The following is a 17,733-nucleotide window of genomic DNA, read 5'->3' on the forward strand; positions in this document are numbered from 1 at the left end:
GGGGAGCAGAACAGGCAGATCTATGAAGTACACTGCTGAGGGGAGCAGCGGGCGGGTCAGGAGAGGTCTGCCTCACCATGTGGACTCCTCCGGAGCAGGCGGGAATCGAACTCATGCGGAAGTGGCTCTAGATTCTCAGTGCAGTGCTTTAACCCGCTGCGCCACCAGGGAGGGCCTGTCCAGGATTCTTAACGTTATTAGTGAATTTGAAACTCCGTCATATTTTAACTGAGTTTAGTAGCAATGTGTGTGAGGGAGTGAAACTTTCATCAACAATCATAATCATCCTTGGAAAAGTGATATTCTAATCTGACTTCAACATTTTACAGACATTCTTTTTTTTTATTTAAGATTTAGTTATTTATGCACGCAGAACTGGGGTACAGGTCAGAGCTGCAAGGGGTTGAGAGGATTCACCAGAGACAGAGTGGGGAGCAGAACAGGTAGACTGTTAAAAGACACTGCTGAGGGGAGCAGCAGGCAAGATGAGAGATGCCTGCTGCTCCTGTGGGTCACCTCCCCGGCTGGGGATCGAACTCGTGCTGAAGGCTGTGAGGCTGGCTTCCCAGTGCTGTGCTTTAACCTGATGCGCCACCGGGGAGGCAGACATTCTTACAGAGTGTCATTCATTCATTGTAACTGGCGTTGGCTCAGGAATGGAGGGGCTTGAGGAGTGGCAGGGAGAGGTGGAAACCAGCAAGGGTCCAGGACATCAGTGACCAGCCTCATTATACACCAGCACAGTTAATTACGATTCTTCATGAGATTTCTCAACCCCATTTTATAGGTAGGAAACCAGACAGGGAGGGTTGGGGGACTTGCTGAAGGTCCTACAGCAGATGGTGGACTCTGGGCCCAGCCCAGGCTAAGTGCGTCAGAACAGAGAAATACATGATAAGGCTGGTTGAGAGGACACTTAGCTGACTGCCTCGAATTTGGTAGGTCCTCTCTATATATTATTGACTTGTCTATAATGAACGGGAAGGGTGAGGAGGGACTTAGCAATAAAGCTGCAGGGACTAGAATACGATGCCTCTGTCAGAGGTTCAGCTAAAACTTGCAGTCAATGTATGTTGTGTCAAGCCAAGAATATGCTTTTGGAAACCAAAGAGGAGTAATAACTATCAAAAGTTCAGGGAGACTCATATATTTAAAAATGTGGCAAATCATAGCTATTGACAACAGCGCACCGCACTGTGAAGGTCCTTGCTGCTGAGTTCGTGAATTCCCATTTGATCACCAAGGTTGTGTTTAGAAAGTAGGGGGAAGTTTTTTTTGACTCATTGCCAGTCATTTACTTAAATTTAAAATATCTCAACATTAAACTTAACTTATTTGAAGTGCTGGCAGCCTAATAAATTCAGGGGGCTATTTTAAACATTGTCAATCTAAATTGTAATCCTATTAAAATAATTGAGTATTCTGAGTGGAGAATTCCTTTGTCCTCCTGTCCATGTTGTAAGAGAACAACACAGAAGGCATTCTAGAATGTCCTCTGAACATCATTGAACAAACCGACGTGCTGATGCAGTGTAATCCTCGTCGGCAAAGTACTTCCTTGCCTGTGCCCCTTAAAAAGGCAAAACAGCAACGTAAAGACAGATTATTCTAATAATGGGAAATGGGATTCTATTTAGAATGATACCTTAATAGGTCCTGGAAACCTTCTTGGTTTATTAATTTGTGCTCATTTCTCTGTGATTGAAGAGCTCCTGTAACTTGAAACGTTTGTATTTTCTTTCTTCTGTTCATTTCTTGGGCTCCTTTTCATCCAGCACCTTGGGTTACCTTGAATTAAATTGGTTTATGGCATGCCGTTTTCGGTAAAACTCTGCAAAAGGAATGGTCACATAACTCAGAAAGGTTTGCCCTTGGAGTGATTTAGTCATGCTGGATGATAGCTGAGGAGGCTTATTGACTTTGAGCTCCCTTTGGAACCAAATTCAGAAAGCTGTGCACTTCTGTGGCACCTGTGAGACACTCACTTGAATAGAGCTACTGCGAAAAGCATTTCAGTTATTGGCATTTTTCCTAATGCATTTTGTATGTGTCTATACCACAGGGGGAAATGTGTGGTTATTGTTGAAATATCATCTACATGGCTTTGCAGCAGCAGAAGAAAATCCTCTGAAGCACTCAACAGATGAGTCTCGGAGTGTGTGACAGTTGCGGTCTGGGCATCTGTGCTCCCAAACACCAAACCAGATTCATGGCTGCATTATTTGGATGCCCCTGTTGGAATCACTAACCCCCTTTAAAGGGAACTTGACTTGACAAATCGGAGGTTGATAACCATGCACTAGAATGTCATTTAAGTACTGATGTCGTTTGTGTTTACCAGGGCCAGGAAGCTGGGCCCTGGCTGTTTGAGGCACTATGCTGTGTGAACCCCAGATTGGGAATCAAGTCCTCAGATGAGCATAGGAGTTCATTTCTTTCTCCTTCAAAACAGATAGACTCCCTCTTAAGTAAAAATTTGGGTGCACAGGTTTTCATCTGTCATGTGAGCTGGGCAGTTTGCTTTTGTTTAAAGGGAGCACTTCTCAGGGGTTGGATGTGTAATATCCTCAGGCTATCAGAACTACCTTATTCATTTCGACAAATCCCTTCTCACATAACAACATTGCAGGAAGTTTGGGTAATTGATTCTCCTGAGCAATACAAATATTGGGATTCGTAATCATTCCAAGAGATGGGCAGATCTACTTTTATATTCAAAAACCATCTGTTTACTCTTCTCCGGCATTCTTTATACAATTTCTGATCAATAGTGTACCACGTGCCAGGCTGTAGGCCACATGGTGAAGATGCCAAGGGCGGGGGGAACAGCAGAATCTCTGACTTCACAGTCTGTAGGGAAGACAGATCCCAAGTGGATAATCACAGTGTGCTTTTAAGTGAAGACATTTTTATTTAATTAATGTGTGCAAGGTACTGGGGTGGGAGGGCCAAGTGACAATGGTGAGCAGAAACATGCTTGGCTTCTGTAAGGAGTAAGTATATATATTTATATATATATATATATATTATAGTAAGTATATATACTTATATATATATTAAAGATTTATTTATTTGTGCATTCAGAACTAGGATACAGGTCAGAGGTACAGGGGAGAAGAGGATTCACTAGAGGCAGAGTGGGGAACAGAACAGGCAGGGCGATGAAGTACACTGCTGAGGTGAGCAGTGGGTGAGACAGGAGAGGCCTGCTGTGCCATGTGGGTCAGCTCCCTGGCTGGGGATCGAACTCGTGCTGAAGTGGCTGTGGCGAGCTTCCGGGAGCTCCTGGTGCTGCACTTTAACCCGTTGTACCACCACGGAGGACCCTTATTAAGTACATATAATGCAGTGATCTATTAAGCAAACAGTCACTCAGATGTACAGTTATAAAGTGATGCAAGGGTTGGGGAGGAGAAAGTTACGGTGGATTCATGCCGTAAGAGAACATGGTCTGGTCTGGACTGCCAGGGAGGGCTTCATGGAGAAAGCAGTGGTTGAACTGAGACTCAAAGGGCCATTGAAATGAAGTTGCTGCTAAAGGGCAGACAGAGCTTTGGGGAGGAAAGGAGGCATGGAAGGAGTCCAAGGAAGGCCATTTGCCCAGAGCCTGGGCGTGGGGCTGAGGGAAGAGTGGGGAGGTGGAGAGGCCAGGCTGCTCAACCCTGCAGGCTGAGGGTGGGGGATTTAATTCTAAGAGGTATGTGCCGCCTTTGGGGTATTCAGCAAGTAGTGATTGCTTTCTGGAAATGATCTCCGTGGTGACAGTATGGTGGCGGTGGGGGTGGGGGCACAAGCGATGTAGATGGGCAGGGACAGTTGAGGAGGCAACTGTCTGGGCAAGAGGTGGTAGTGCTTGTATGGAGGTGGGGGCCTGTGGGTGGAGTGGCTTGGAAATGGGCTGGGAGAAGGGTGATACGGTCAGAGGCTGTTGGGTGACATTTGTTATGGACACATTAATAATGGGAAATAAATCCTTACTTTTTCTTCTTCAAGAGGAAACTTAGTATATTTTGAGGTAGTTGTCAATCTGTTTTCCAGATTTCTGGCCTCCTTCTCTACCGACGAAAAAGGAAATCGCAGTTCCTATTTCCCCTGCTCCTTTTCCTATAATTACGGCACTGGAAGTAGTCAGTTATGACTCCAGAAAGAAGCCAGCCTGAGTCGGAAGATAATATCGAAGCAAAACATTTCTAGCAGTGTCAGCAAAATGTGAAGATACCATCAGAAACAAACATTTGCTGCCTCCTACCTGCCCTGCCGATTTTAACTCTGAAAATTTACATGATTTTTTCTCATATCAAAAATGAGTTAAAATCCTAGGGAGGCTTTTATTCTTCATAAACTGAAGTCAGGGTAATTTAGTTTATGTGGAGGAGAGTATTAAATTAGCTGTCAAATGTGCTACACAGGTGGATGGTAACTTTTGAATGAAATGACCAAATCTCCAATCCTGAGGCGTTCATTTTCATCTCTGCCTTCCACTGGACGCGGCAAAACATGAAATGTTGAGATAATAGTACTAAAATTCCAAGTAATTGCTTTTGTTAGCTCAATTCATGTTTACTCATATTAATTACTGAAATTTGATAACCCCTTTGTTTTCTACTTAGCACGACTCTGAATGCAGTGGACAGAGCTATAAATCAGGTAGTAGTTCTCAGACGAGGCCGCTTCCTTGGCTTTGATGTTGACAGCTTAAGGCTAATTCCTCTAGCTTGATAGGTTTATAATTCAAGAAGATGTGATTTAATGTTGATGGAATTTATTTTTGAAACACATTAGAAGAAGAAAGCCTTTCACAATAAAAAATAAAGTTTTGAAGTAAATCTTAAGACAAAGACTGTCACAGCCTCAAAACACACAACTTTAGAAATCTTTATAGGGTAGGTGTGAGCCAGAGAGGAATGACAGAGTGAAGACAGAAATGGGGGAGCCCTGTGTCGTAGTAATAAACTACTCAAGCGAAGACATCAGTTTAGTGTTTGCTTTCTAAATTTAATTCACATAGCCTTCTTTTCATAATAACATTTCATTCACAGTGTGGCTTCCACGTTATTTTTCTGGCGTGACTCTGTAGGAGATAGATACGTAATTTTTAATTTGAACTCTAGGTGTACAGCCTTTGGAGAAATCTGACACCATTTTTCCCCAAACTGCTAATACATAAGTTTCCTGAGTCAACTGCTAATTCAGAAGTTTCCTGAGTCTCTTGTACGATCTTCCGATCACCTACTGGGGAAGCCCTGAGTGGCAGCAAGTGCTGGACACACCACGTCTTCTTGCCCTCATGCACATCCCTGTATTGGACTCTTATTAGTTTGACTTTAATTTTTTTTTTTTTTTCTGTTACTCAGAGCTCCACAGACAAATTTAATGCCTGGTGGTGAAGAAAATTATTCCAAATTGTAAAAGCACAGTTCTCTGCCCTTTAAAGCCATAGTACATGGCATTCATTTTGCATACATAACCGGGCCTTTTAGAATACTAATTATACTGTATTTTGCTTAGAGACCATTAATATGGATCAATTGTTTTGTTCATTCTACATTCATAGAAGTGGCTGTGCTTTCTGAGTTATGAATTAATAATTTTTAAAATCATTTCTCCTATCTCTTCTTTTATTCTCAGTGTTTTATTTCTCCCCTTTAAACATTTGTTATGATTCTGTCATGGGCTGGAAAACGAGAACAAAGTTTAGTCGCAGTATATAGAAAGTATGTCAGTAGAGTAAATGGTGACAACCATTTTCCTGAATACACTTCATTGTGGTCCCTGACGTAAGTGGGAGTTACGTAGGTCATGACATGAGTGACTTAGATCTTCCCCTGTGGGCCCTGACCCTGGAGAGTCTCATCTGCCTGGCCTCATAGATGAGACATTATGAAAGCTCTTGTCCAAGATATGTTCCCGTGAAATCCTTTGAGGCAATGGCAGTGACCTCTTCATGGTAATATAATGTTTTATAAATTTATCCCTTTCTCTCTCTCTCCCTCTCTCTCTCTCTCTCTCACACACACACACACACACAATCCTAGCTTATTTCTTTCTTTAAAATGACATCTTTATATTCTGTCAGTTGTATATTAAGAATTATAACAAAGCAAGAATAGTGAAAATAAGAATTGAAGAGCTTATAGACAATCACAAAGCTTCTAGGCTGGATACGAGATTACATGAACACACATATTGATTTGGGGAGTACGAGCTATATATAGTTTAGATTCGAGCGATGACAGATGGGGGTTCACTAGCAACAAATCTGATGACTTCTAGGCGTAATTCCAAACTCTTAAAAAAATTCACCAGATGCAAGGACTCTTGCCGTTTTAATGGATTCTCTTTTTATATAAATGAGTCCCCTTTCTATATTTTCTCTATGGCCAGTGATCCTGAAGGCATTATAAGAATTGTTTTTCCATGTAATGGATGGATTGCCATGTAGTTGTAGGGTAGTTATATTGGTAAAGCTGGCTTTTGTTCTAAGGGAAAACATCGATATCTAAATATTTAAAATAAATATATCTTGATATTTATTTAATTGTTAAAAAGATCGATTTATACAGATAAGAACTGGGGTTCAGGCCAGAGATGCCGGAGGTGTGAGGATTCACCAGAGACGGGGCGAGGGACAGAACAAGGCAGATACACTAAAATACACAGGGAGCAGCCGGCGAGCCAGGAGAGTCTGCTGCCCATGTGGGTCAGCTCCGAGGTCTGGGGTTGGACTCAGGCCACAGCAGTGATAGTGCTGAGACTTAGCCCCTCGCAACCAGGGAGGCCCTCTATAGATATTTTAAACAAATACCTGACTTTTTAAAATTTGCAAAAGGGTCTTCCTGGTGGCGTGAGGATTCAATCTCACACACTCAAACTATCTCCAGCCACTGCAGCATGAGTTTGATCCCCATCCTGGGCCAGGGAGCTGACCCACATGGCACAGCAGACCTCTCCTGTCTCACCTGCTGTTCCCCTCGGCAGTGTATGTCAGTAGCAGGACCTGATCTGCCACCCACTACCTCTCTGGGGAATCCTCTCACCCCTCCCCCACCTCTAGCCTGTACCCCAGTTCTTGTATGCATAATTAAATAAAAACACATCTTTAAAATTTATAGTTATAACCCACTCAGAACTATTTTTTCCCTCAAGACTTATACCCTTGTCTTAGAATCATTTTCAAAATGTACTGTTTTTGAGGAGGTAGAACAAGTTCTTCTAGCCCTTTGATAGAATTTGGCAGACTTTAACATATTTCCTTTAATTATTGGCATTGTACCCTTTAAGTACCCTTAGGCCATTATATATTTTCATCAAAAAAAGTTTCTAATTAGCCAAGTCATACTAGAGCATTTCCCTTTAAAAGATCTTTTAGCTAAAGCTGAATTCCCCACCAGTGACCTCCGATCCTTTTTAACTAAGTTCTTTCAACTTCGGTCCCCTCCCTTCCCCCTCCAGTCTCTCCCTCCTTCCTTTTTTCTTCTTTATCAATTGATGTAAACATGAAACCCACAGAAATTTGGCAGGATCAATCTGTGGTTATCACTTCGTTGCTGCCCCCACCCCACCCCCAGAAGTCTCGCCATGCTTAGCAAGCAGGTCTTGCTCGTTGCACATGGCCACCTGTGCTCAGCGTCTGCTTCTGCCTCCTTCTGCATCAGTAAAGGCTCCTGTCCCTGCGTCTGCGTAAGCTCGTGCAGACTTCATACAGAGCACAGGGTAGGCGTGGCACCCTGCCCTGCAGGGCCCCTCCGGTCTGGATTTTCTTTCCTATGTCTGCTTCTGACTGTTGCTCATTGTAAACTTTCTCTCTGGAATTAGGAGATTGATTGAAGTGAGAAACGAGCCAATGCCATTCTCATGGCACAGAATTGAAAACGGCTTCATTATGTCCTCCAAAGTGCCTTGCCCTCCCTAACGGGATGTCATGGAGCTCTAGGACCCACTAAGTGGAGTTTGCTAACATACATGCCTTGGGAGACACGGGTTTTTCTTGATTCTGGTCAGATTTCTCTTCCTGTTTTGTCTTGGTAAACCCTGTGGATCATAGTGACCCCAAGTCACTATGTAAGGGTATCCAAATTTTAGCTAAGCTGTGGAGACTGACCCCCAAGTAAGGGTATCCAAATTTTAACTAAGCTGTGGAGACTCAGGGAGCATAGGGAAGGAGGGAGGCGAGAGTGGAGTAGAATGTTCTGAACGGATCTCATGCTGCAGAAAGGGAAGGGGGGACTCCCAAGAGGTAGCTTCTGTCCTGTCCAGGGTACATGCAAGGAGGAGCTGGGGGCAACACCCTTAGATCTGCCCCCAGAGCCCTTTGGTGGGATGAAGGGAAGGACGGATGGCTTGACTGGGCTTGAGGGGGGAGTGACTACTCTTTGGATCTCCCCAACCCTCATCCTTACCCTTCCCCCCCACCTCTCTCTTGACAGAAAACAAAGATCTGTCCAAAAGAGCAGAGTGTCAGAATCTGAGCTGGGTGTTGATGCTTCCTCTTAACGGTGATCAGTTTACTTCAGGTTTTTTTTTTTTTCTCACAGGAGAGACCATGCAGCCCCATCAGTAAGTCAAGACCATAGAATATTTTTCGAGCATCTGCTAATCATGTAGGCTAAAATATTCCTGAAGTTCAAAAGAAAATTTGTGTTTGGGAGATGCCTTGTGCAGCTCGCTAAGGTTTATTTTCTTTCTAAAATGTCAGTTTCCGTTGCCTTTCCTGCAGGTAGCCCTCCTGCCTGTCCGTGCCTGAGTCCTTCAGTATCTTAGGTCGGGCAGCATCTGTTCCCACAGAGCTTCCCCTTTCCCGCAGAAAGCTGGTTTGTTTGGCTGACAGATGGGGTTCCCGCTTTGGCCTAGATGTGCCTAGTTAAAGGCTTTCTGTTTGAAGCCCGCAGGTGAATCCCAACTCCACGCAGACCCCTGCTTACATAGTTCCCTTCATGGCCACGTAAAGCAGTAAGGAAGTTTTTAATTGACATTGTCTACTGTTAAGAGGGCAGACTGTGGACATCTTTCAAGAGGGCTTTATCTGTGAAGTGTCAGGCGACCAATTCATTGGATAATGCAGCGGGTTTGCTTTGGGGAAGAGAGGAGCATATTATTGTAGTGCATCTTTTAGAATCGCTGCACATCAGAATCGCTCAGAAGCAACAATCCCTCAAACCTATGTTGCAATTTAAACCAAAGCTTAAATGGTTTGAGTGATAGGTCTGGTTAAAATAACAGTATTTAATGCCTAAAGCACATCAAATTTGGGTGAAGAGGATGCATTGTGCATAATGCTTAGAGATGTCTCGTTATGGTGTGGTTACCTAGCAACAAGTGGGAACTGTATGAAAATGAGGTGCTTATCTGCTGTTGAAGTGGTGCAATGAAACTTATTACACTAGCCTGTTTTGCTTGGCATGTTATTAAAATCAGAGCTAATGTGGAAAGAGCCGGAGCCTGTCCCCATTTGATACAGAGGCGGTGTTAAATGCGGCTCCTGTAAAGTGCCAATACTTTGGTCAGGAAAATGGAAACTTGTAGCCTCCTTCAACACCCAACATCAGAATCTTAGAATTGACTGATATCATCAAAGATTAATAATAAAAGAGCAAGTAGAATCTATAGGGTGACTTAAGAAGTGGCTGGTTATTTAGATTAAAATAAAATTGCAGAGAGCCACTTACCGTTTTGTCTCTAATGATAGCTTGGTACAGCTCCGCTTCTCCTAGCCAAATTGTATTTAACTGTCTGCTGAGTTTATTGATGAGTGCTAACCACAGCCTCCTTAAGTTTGTTTAATTTACAGAACTGTAATGCACTAACCTGAACTTTAAAGGTTCTATTTTTATTTCATCACTTTAAAACGAGCTTCAAATCTTTAATAGGGCATACTGTTACGTAGTTTGGTGGAAATAGAAAAGCTTCGTGTGCCGAGTGTACTGTTGTTTGGCCATTGTAGAAGAGTGTGCTTCTCTGCAGGACTGTCCTGTAGCTCGGGTAACTTCATCAGGAAGTCTTAATTCACGTGTCTGTTTACATCAGATTGTATTGACCTGCTGTCTGTTTACAAAACTGTATTTCTCCCACTTCCAGCATGTGCACCTGCTTCATTTGCCCCCCACCCCCAGCTTCAGTCCCCGGGCCATCTCACCCCCGTGGTCCCTCAATCACTGTATTTTTCAGTCTAGAGTTCCTCTTATTGTGCTTCACCAGCTTGCTTCTTCATTCCCTTGGATTCCACAAATGATGGAGATCATCCAATAACTGTCGTTCACTTTCTGACTTACTCCTCCCGGCACAGTCCCCTCGTGGTCCTTCATGTTGTCAGAAAAGGACACGTTGCCTCTTTTACTAGCTGAATAGTTTCATGTATATTTAAGGAAAAGCCAACCGAGAGCACTAGCAGACTGCTGTCTTCTGGGCGGCTCGTGAGCCTAACATGATCTAGCACCAGCGATCCCAGGGATGAAGAAAAGTTCAAGTGCTTTCTAGGCTCATCAAACACCTGTGATGACACGCGGGAATCTGGCGCGCGGGGCCGGGCTCTGTTCGTTGTATTCTGACATTACTTCTGGGGCTTTGGAATGTGTTTATATGTAGCAGATGGAGCTATTAGTTAGCTGTGCTATCTTGAAGAATTGCTTTCCCAGGTAATCAGCTCTGCTCATTTAGGATGTCGTTTCCCCACCTCGATATGTCAGCTCAAGAAGCAGGAATGATTAATCGCTGCGACTGGACAGTGCGCTGGAATAACTCTGGAAGGGGAGCCATCCCCTGGTGCTCCCCAGCAGTGGGGAGTTTGGAGTGCTCCCATGCAAAGCAGACAAGATCGGAAGATGACCAGGAAGCCTCCAGAAGCTTACCTGTCAGTGTACAGAGTTGCCGTGGCAACCTGAGGATTTGCAATTCATAGGAAGAGTAGAGCGAGACAAAACCTTAAGTCATGGCTGTCATTACAGTAGGATAGGAGCCACCAACACCTGGCAACCTCTATTACTTCAACTTGTTTCTTTTCACGCTTGGAGGAATAAAATGCATAAAAGATTAATATGCATAGTAAACCTTTTGGTAAAATATGTATGTGTGCTGCATGCCAGATGAGTGAAAACTTCCAAGAATTCTCCTCCACTTAAATCAATATTAGTTAATAATGTTCAAAGTGAGCGCACCATCATACTCTCCTCCGCAGACGATTGTGATGCGTGGGGACGAAACGCACACACTCGCTTTCTCATTAGGAAAGGGGATAGATGGTGGTGTCTTTAAAAAAATTGCTATCCCTCCTGGAAATGTTCATGCTGTATTGCTCCGAGTTCTGTGCCCTCTCTTCCCTCGGCCCCCTCCTCGTTGCTACATAGCAACAAGAAAATAAAGTGCTGAGTTTTGTTAGGCCTAAAGGAAAGTGCTTTTCTGTGCCTCTTTGGTAAGTGATGGGTATTTTAAGTTTATCCAGGTGCAAGAACAGTCCGCAGAGATGAGTATAAAGACACACAATTGAGGATTTTCTTTCTGGGGGGAAAAAAAAAGAGAAAACCTGCTTTAGTTTCTAAATATGGTCACATCATTTATGCCTATTCTGTAATTTTGTCATTTAATGGAAATGGAGGACTTCTAGCATTAAGCGAACATTACAGTTCCTTCTTGAGCTTTTCTTAATGTTAAAGGAGGATGACTACATCATTTTAAATGTTTTCACGTTTCCCCCATTAGTCAGTAAGGCTTAGCTTTTCTTTTTGCTATGTTAAAAATGCACAATTTTTTTTTAAATGAAAAACATTTTATAGATGTGTCCTTCAGTGTGTTTGGTGACCCATTTAGATTGCATTTGATTGATTGATTTATTTTTTTGCTGTTGAAAAAAATGTTTTTCCAAGTATTTTTTTTTTTAAAGCTAAACAACTTCGTTGGGAAATTTCTGGGGCACAAAATCTTCTGAAAATCTGCTTCTGAATGTCAGAAAAATGTAGAGTTGCAGTAAAACCATAGCAGTCAGTTTTCTGACAGGTGCATTAAGTCTGGAATTAAATCTAAAAGGCTGATGTGTTAAAAAACACATTAAATATTTAGTATTAAAGATCAGCTTATAGCGCGGCTCTCATCTTCTGGAAGGGCAAAGCCAACTATCTTGTGCTGTTCTAAAGAGTTTGTGCTTGTTAACGGGTCTATTTACTTGAAACCAGGATCCAGAAATCTGGGTTATGGCTAAGAGGACGAGAAGTAAATAGACGTGTTCAGCTTGCACGGCTGCCTGCAGCACTCAGCCGCCATGCTGTCCCTGTTGAGGTGGGCGAGGCTTTTGAGTGGTCTCTTGCAGCTTGTGGCTGCATCGCCCAGCATTCTTCAACCCAGCACAGTGTTGTAATTGGAGATCATCTTCCTGAAGATGGAGCCTTTTATTTTTGTGGCTTTCTGGGGAGCTGTAATGCCTGCCTGCTTTCCCTTTTAATCAGATGTTTGAGAGCAGCAGCTTTGGGTCAGATATTCACAGCTGATTTTTGTAGTATTTTCAGTAACTTGACTTTTATGTTTAAGTGGAAAACCACCCTGAATAGTCCCCTTTTAGGAAATAATGCTCGGAGGCAACGTTTTCCAGCATTTGGTGGCTCTTACAAGCACTGCGACCTGTAATGTGCAACCCCCTTAAAATCATTTACCTTGCCTGGACATACCTGTAGACAGGGGGAAGCTGCCTATTTCAAGTTTGGCCTCTTAATTTTATTTGTGTGCCCACATGTCCCTTAATTTATTTTCTGGGGAACTGCAGTGGCAAGATTTTAAAGTTAAATTACCAGATTCCAGTCAGGATTCCCGTGAATGGGCTGGAGGATGCCCTCTGGGCATAAGCACGTGGGTCTATGTGGCAGAGTGCGAATTTTGAGTTCATATAATCACTGTACAGAAATATTTAAGATGGGGCTCTACTAAGTCTTATCTGTTGAGATGTGGTCCCTTTTGCATCTGGCAGGCCTCATGCAACACATTTTCTTTCAAGTGATCTCTGAAGCTGTCAGGTTCATTTGCGTGAACTGTGCTTGAAGGAAACATGTACAATTTTCTCTGGCAATGGCACGCTGCTGATGACATATTTTTAGAATTAGCTTTTTCTCTCCCCCACCCTTCTAGAAACTGAACTTTTATTTAAACTCCCTGCTGTTAACATTGGAAAGAAAGTTTCCCGTGCCAATGTTTGCCCAAATGGAAGAAAATGTTTGCATTTTGTATGCAGTGCTCATAAACTTGATGAGTCTAACAGTTTGGCACCGCTGGTGAGCACGTCTGCTAGGAACTCCAAAGGGCAGGCAGAAATAGTGCAGCAAGGCACTGCAGCTTGTGTGGAGAGGTTTGGGGACCTTGTCCTCTCAGAGCTGGAGGGGCAGGAATGCAGAAGTCTCTTCTCATGCTGTCCTTGCTTCGGGCAGAGATTTCCATTTTTGTCAAGCCCTTGTCCACAAAGGAATCATTTCTTCCCTCATTCGTTTGCTTAAGATTAACCCTGGATTGATCCAATGTCTCAGGGCAGGTTTGCTTTACTAAAGCCATCTGACCCTCTCTTTCTAGATGTTTGGTTTTAGCAGTGAAGATCTTGCCAGGCTTTGCCAGGGCGCTTCATGGTTTTTAACCCTTTAGTCCAGAAGCTGGTGCTTACCTATTAATTATCAGCAACATGTCCTAGGCACACTAAAAATGTACTGTGCTTTGGTTTAATATAGGGTCAACATTTTGGGGATACAACACAGAGTTCAAGAAATAAGGCATTAAAGCAATTCCTGCACCAGTGCGTCATTTGCTCAGAAAAATGTGCCATTGAATGACAAAAAGGCGGAAAGCTATAGGGGATGAACTAAGAAGTATGTAGCAAATGACCTAGACGAGGATCCAAGCGAGAATGATGTGTTCCAAGAATCAGTGTAAGACAATTTAGGAAGATGCACTTTTCTTTGGCCCCCATCCGACAGCAGCACTGAATCAGGTAAATGAAACTGCTTTGGCTTCGCTCACCACCAGCAAGCCAAGAAGAACTCGGCATGGGTCATTAAGATTTACGGCTCAAATGTAAATAATTCAGGGCCCACAAACAATAATTAAAAAGAAAAAACAAAACAACTGTGGCACTGCTTGGAGTTGGGTCCTCTGGGCCTCCTTTGGTCGGGGTTGCGGGGATGAGGGGGAGCGTTCCCGTTTTGGCGGGAGACCTGTCCATCTGGGTACAGATGGTTGAAAGAGCTTTTTAATGACCTTTTCTAATGCTAGTGAATGTGTCTTTGGACACCCTCATAACCAATGGATGAGGAGGGTGGAACAGCAGGATGGTGGCAGCTGAGGAATTAAATGTCCTGAATTTGTTAGACATCTGCAGAAACATGCAATTTGTTGGGCAGGAAATTGTAAACAAAACAGACTGAGTCAATTATCAATACACCTGTGACACCCCAGGATGCCAGCGCTGGTGGTATAATGGCAACTTTCAAAGTCCATACCCCTCCGGAGCAACCTGTTGAGTATTCCAAAGGAGTGCCAGGTCTATTGGATGCTTTCTTTGCCCTTGGGGCCAGAGCCTGGCTGACAATGTTCAACCAGCCTACCAGCTGGGATGTTCACAGCCATCCCCGGGAAGCCAGCGCCCAGTTCTCTGCTGTGGCTTGTCTGCTTGCTGAGAGAGGTCCTCATGAGGTGTTCTGTGCTGCTGGGTCTTTCTTTGTTACTCTACCCATTGTTCTAAATCCTAAGTCAGTGGTGTGTCAACCACTGGTGTCTGTCAGCAGAATTAACACACTCTGTACTCGGGAGAGTCGAATTCAGGTGTGGTGGGGGGCCCTGGACATGGACCTTTTTATAAGAAAGCTTCCCAGGTAATACTGAAATGTACGCCTGGTTGAGAAGTAGTCCCAGGTGTGTCTCAGAGTAGAGGTTCTGTACCAGACCCCAGGGAGTGTCAAACTGAATTCACAGACGCATATCTGTGATGCAACATGATCTACAGATCACCACGATCTGGGTCTTTGGTAGAATTGAGTTGAAAGTGGGTAATGGCAAAAATGTATTCCTTTAACTAGCTCTGTAGAAGACCCACCGACTGACTTTGGGTTTGAATGGAAGCCACTTCCTGCTTCTAGCATCTGTTCCCAGCTCTGGATCTTCCCATCGGAGGTCCATTCTGTCATCGTGCTCACCCAGTTTAACTAATCAGATTATTGAATCTCAGGAGCTCATTTTCAGGTTCATGGTCAAAGATTTCTTAATTCTCTAGAGGATTCAGTTAATTTCCTACGTTAAAAGACCAGATGGGGTATTGGCTTTATGAACCTGAAAACACAGCTTTCATTAACCAAGAGATTTTTGCAAACTGCAATATCTCTGATGATTGTAACTTGTAATAATTGTTAGGAATTTTTAAGATTAAAAAGGAAAAACACATCCACCCACAACGTGTTTCTTAAAGGCAAAGTATGGACACCAGAGAATCCCAACAGGTGTAGTTTTTCCTTTCATTGGGGTTGGGCAAAGAGGAGAAAGGGTAGAAAGGTTGTTTAAGCTTAGTCAAGTGCTCCAGAGAATTTTCTGGAGATAAAGCATCATGGTCAGAAAGGAGGCTGGGTAGGAGCTAGAAGCGAAGGCCAGTCTTGGAGGGAAGAGGCCAGTGGCTGGAGATGGTTTATGAACAGGAAAGAGGCAAAGGTATTGGATAGTCAGGGACCAGGGCTTGAGGGGGAGGGGGAGGGGGGAGCGGGAGAGGGAGGGATTTGACCAGGGCTAGAGGGGGAGGGAGAGGGGGAGGGGCTCTCAGCATAAGAGACTTGAGCTCTCGTGGATGTGCCCACAGGAGCAGTTCACAGCTAAAGCCCATTTTGCTTCTGATCGCTCATTTACATATTCACCCCCTCTCTGTCTCACCTCCTGCCATCAGAGCACACCTCACTGGGCTCTCCTCTCTAGGGCCCCCGCAGCGGTGTGGGTTCCTTTTCTTCCCTTCTATAATATTTGTATGCTAAATTATGATTTAATGGGTTCCTGAATCTTTTATCTTGAGTAGATGATGATGTTGTATAGTTTATGTAAATATTTGTCTTGAGGTGTTTTAAGTGCTGGCTCCTGTAAAGTCTCACATTTGAATTGTTTTATTGCAGTCACTCTGTTTAAATTAAGCCCTAATCTCTTCAGTCCTATTGTCAAGGCCTCACTCTTGGCTTGGGTTTAATGGAGATAAAATTTGGTTGGTTGCTTAATGTGGTATGTTTAATTTAATTTTTCAGGTAGTGATAAACATTAGGGTTTGGGCTATAGGCTCTTTGACATTAATATGTATAAACCTTGATCTCAAGTAGGGAGCAATTTAAAGTGTTGCACTGAATGTCATTTGCAGCAGTTTTTTTTTTTTTTTTCCAGTGTACAATAAGAAATAATATTTCTGGTTCAGATTCTTCTGTGGATCTTAACCGAAGCAAACCCCCAATGACTCATGCTTTCCTGAGGCTAATAGAATTTTGGGAAGCCTGGAAGGGTAGTAGTTTGATATTTATCTCTCAGTTCTCATGTACTGTAGGATTTTTCTAAATATAGCCATTCTGACTCTAAATAGATCCCATGAAGCAGTAGAATAGTGGACTGTCCGTTCTTGTTAGAACTAATAATGTAAACCGCTGGAGTGTCCCGTTCCCCTCATGCCCTCGGGCTGTATTATTAAAGAAGTTTCATTTTCGTCTGTGCATTATCAGAATATACAGAGCATCACCATTAAGCCACGAGTGACCTTTGCATTTCCAGGATGGGTAAGGCAAACGTTTTTCTCTTAGTGTCTTCATAAAATCTTACTTTGTTGAAGAAAGACTTTTACAGGTGATGCAGAGACAGCAAGAGAGAGTAAATTTTTCTTTATGTCAGGTTGAATTGCTTTTACTACTCATCAATATTGCTTCACTTCTTACTTGCTTTTGAATCAGGTGTCAAAGAGTCAGGTCCATGCTATAATTTGAGGTAGATAAGTGTATCGTCTGTCCACTACATGCCTCTGCTTTAAGGAGACCGAGATGTTAACATCTGAATTGTGTCTGTAAGGTGGTTAGCGACTTTCCCACAGTAATGAATTACTTCCCCACAAGTTCCCTCCAAACAGTCAGCCCCCTTAGTCATGTGTTGCATGATTTAATTAAAAATGTTTTGATTTGCATTTAACTTCGCAGGAATTGACTGTCAAGGTGATGTAACAGTTTAATGAGCTGCTGGGGGAAACTGTAGTCCCTATCCAGACAGTTTTCAAGTGAATTGGAACCTGTTTTCTCCTGGATGGTTAAAGAGGGAGATGTATTGGACCACATTTCTCCTTACATGTTTCCTCCTTTCTGGTGTTTCTACAAACATCCCTGTCCTCTTGTCTGTTGACTTATTTTAAAGTTCCTGTCGATACTTACAGACTGCCCATCTCAGCTCCCTCTCAATTCACAGAAGATGCCCAGAAATGTTCCCGCCTTCTCATCTCTGCTGTCTCATTAAGCGGAATGCCCTGTGGCTCTAAGGTCCAGTCTGAATAATCATTTGACCAGTCTGGAAAAAGTCAGAATGTCATATAGGGCATTTTCTAATTTTCTTTCTTTCCCAGCTGGTCACACTTTGTTGCTTGCCTGAGGTTTTAGACTGTGAACTCAAAAACCTACCAGTTTTTTTTCCCTGTGTGTTTCTATAATTTGTGCAATTAGCCAGCGTGAAGGGGAGGGGGAGGGGTCAGTGGCTACATTCTCTGACACCAATCCAACAAGG

At 43.3% G+C, this 17,733-nt stretch overlaps 1 protein-coding gene across 18 annotated transcripts in view; it reads left to right on the forward strand.

Moving 5' to 3' along the window:
* Positions 1–17,733, forward strand: part of CADM1 (cell adhesion molecule 1) — a 323,968-nt gene that overhangs the window by 64,152 nt on the left and 242,083 nt on the right. The window lies entirely within an intron of this gene.

This window comes from Condylura cristata, unplaced genomic scaffold (genome assembly GCF_000260355.1).
Source record: "Condylura cristata isolate star-nosed mole 26May11 unplaced genomic scaffold, ConCri1.0 scaffold00025, whole genome shotgun sequence".
NCBI lineage: Eukaryota > Metazoa > Chordata > Mammalia > Eulipotyphla > Talpidae > Condylura > Condylura cristata.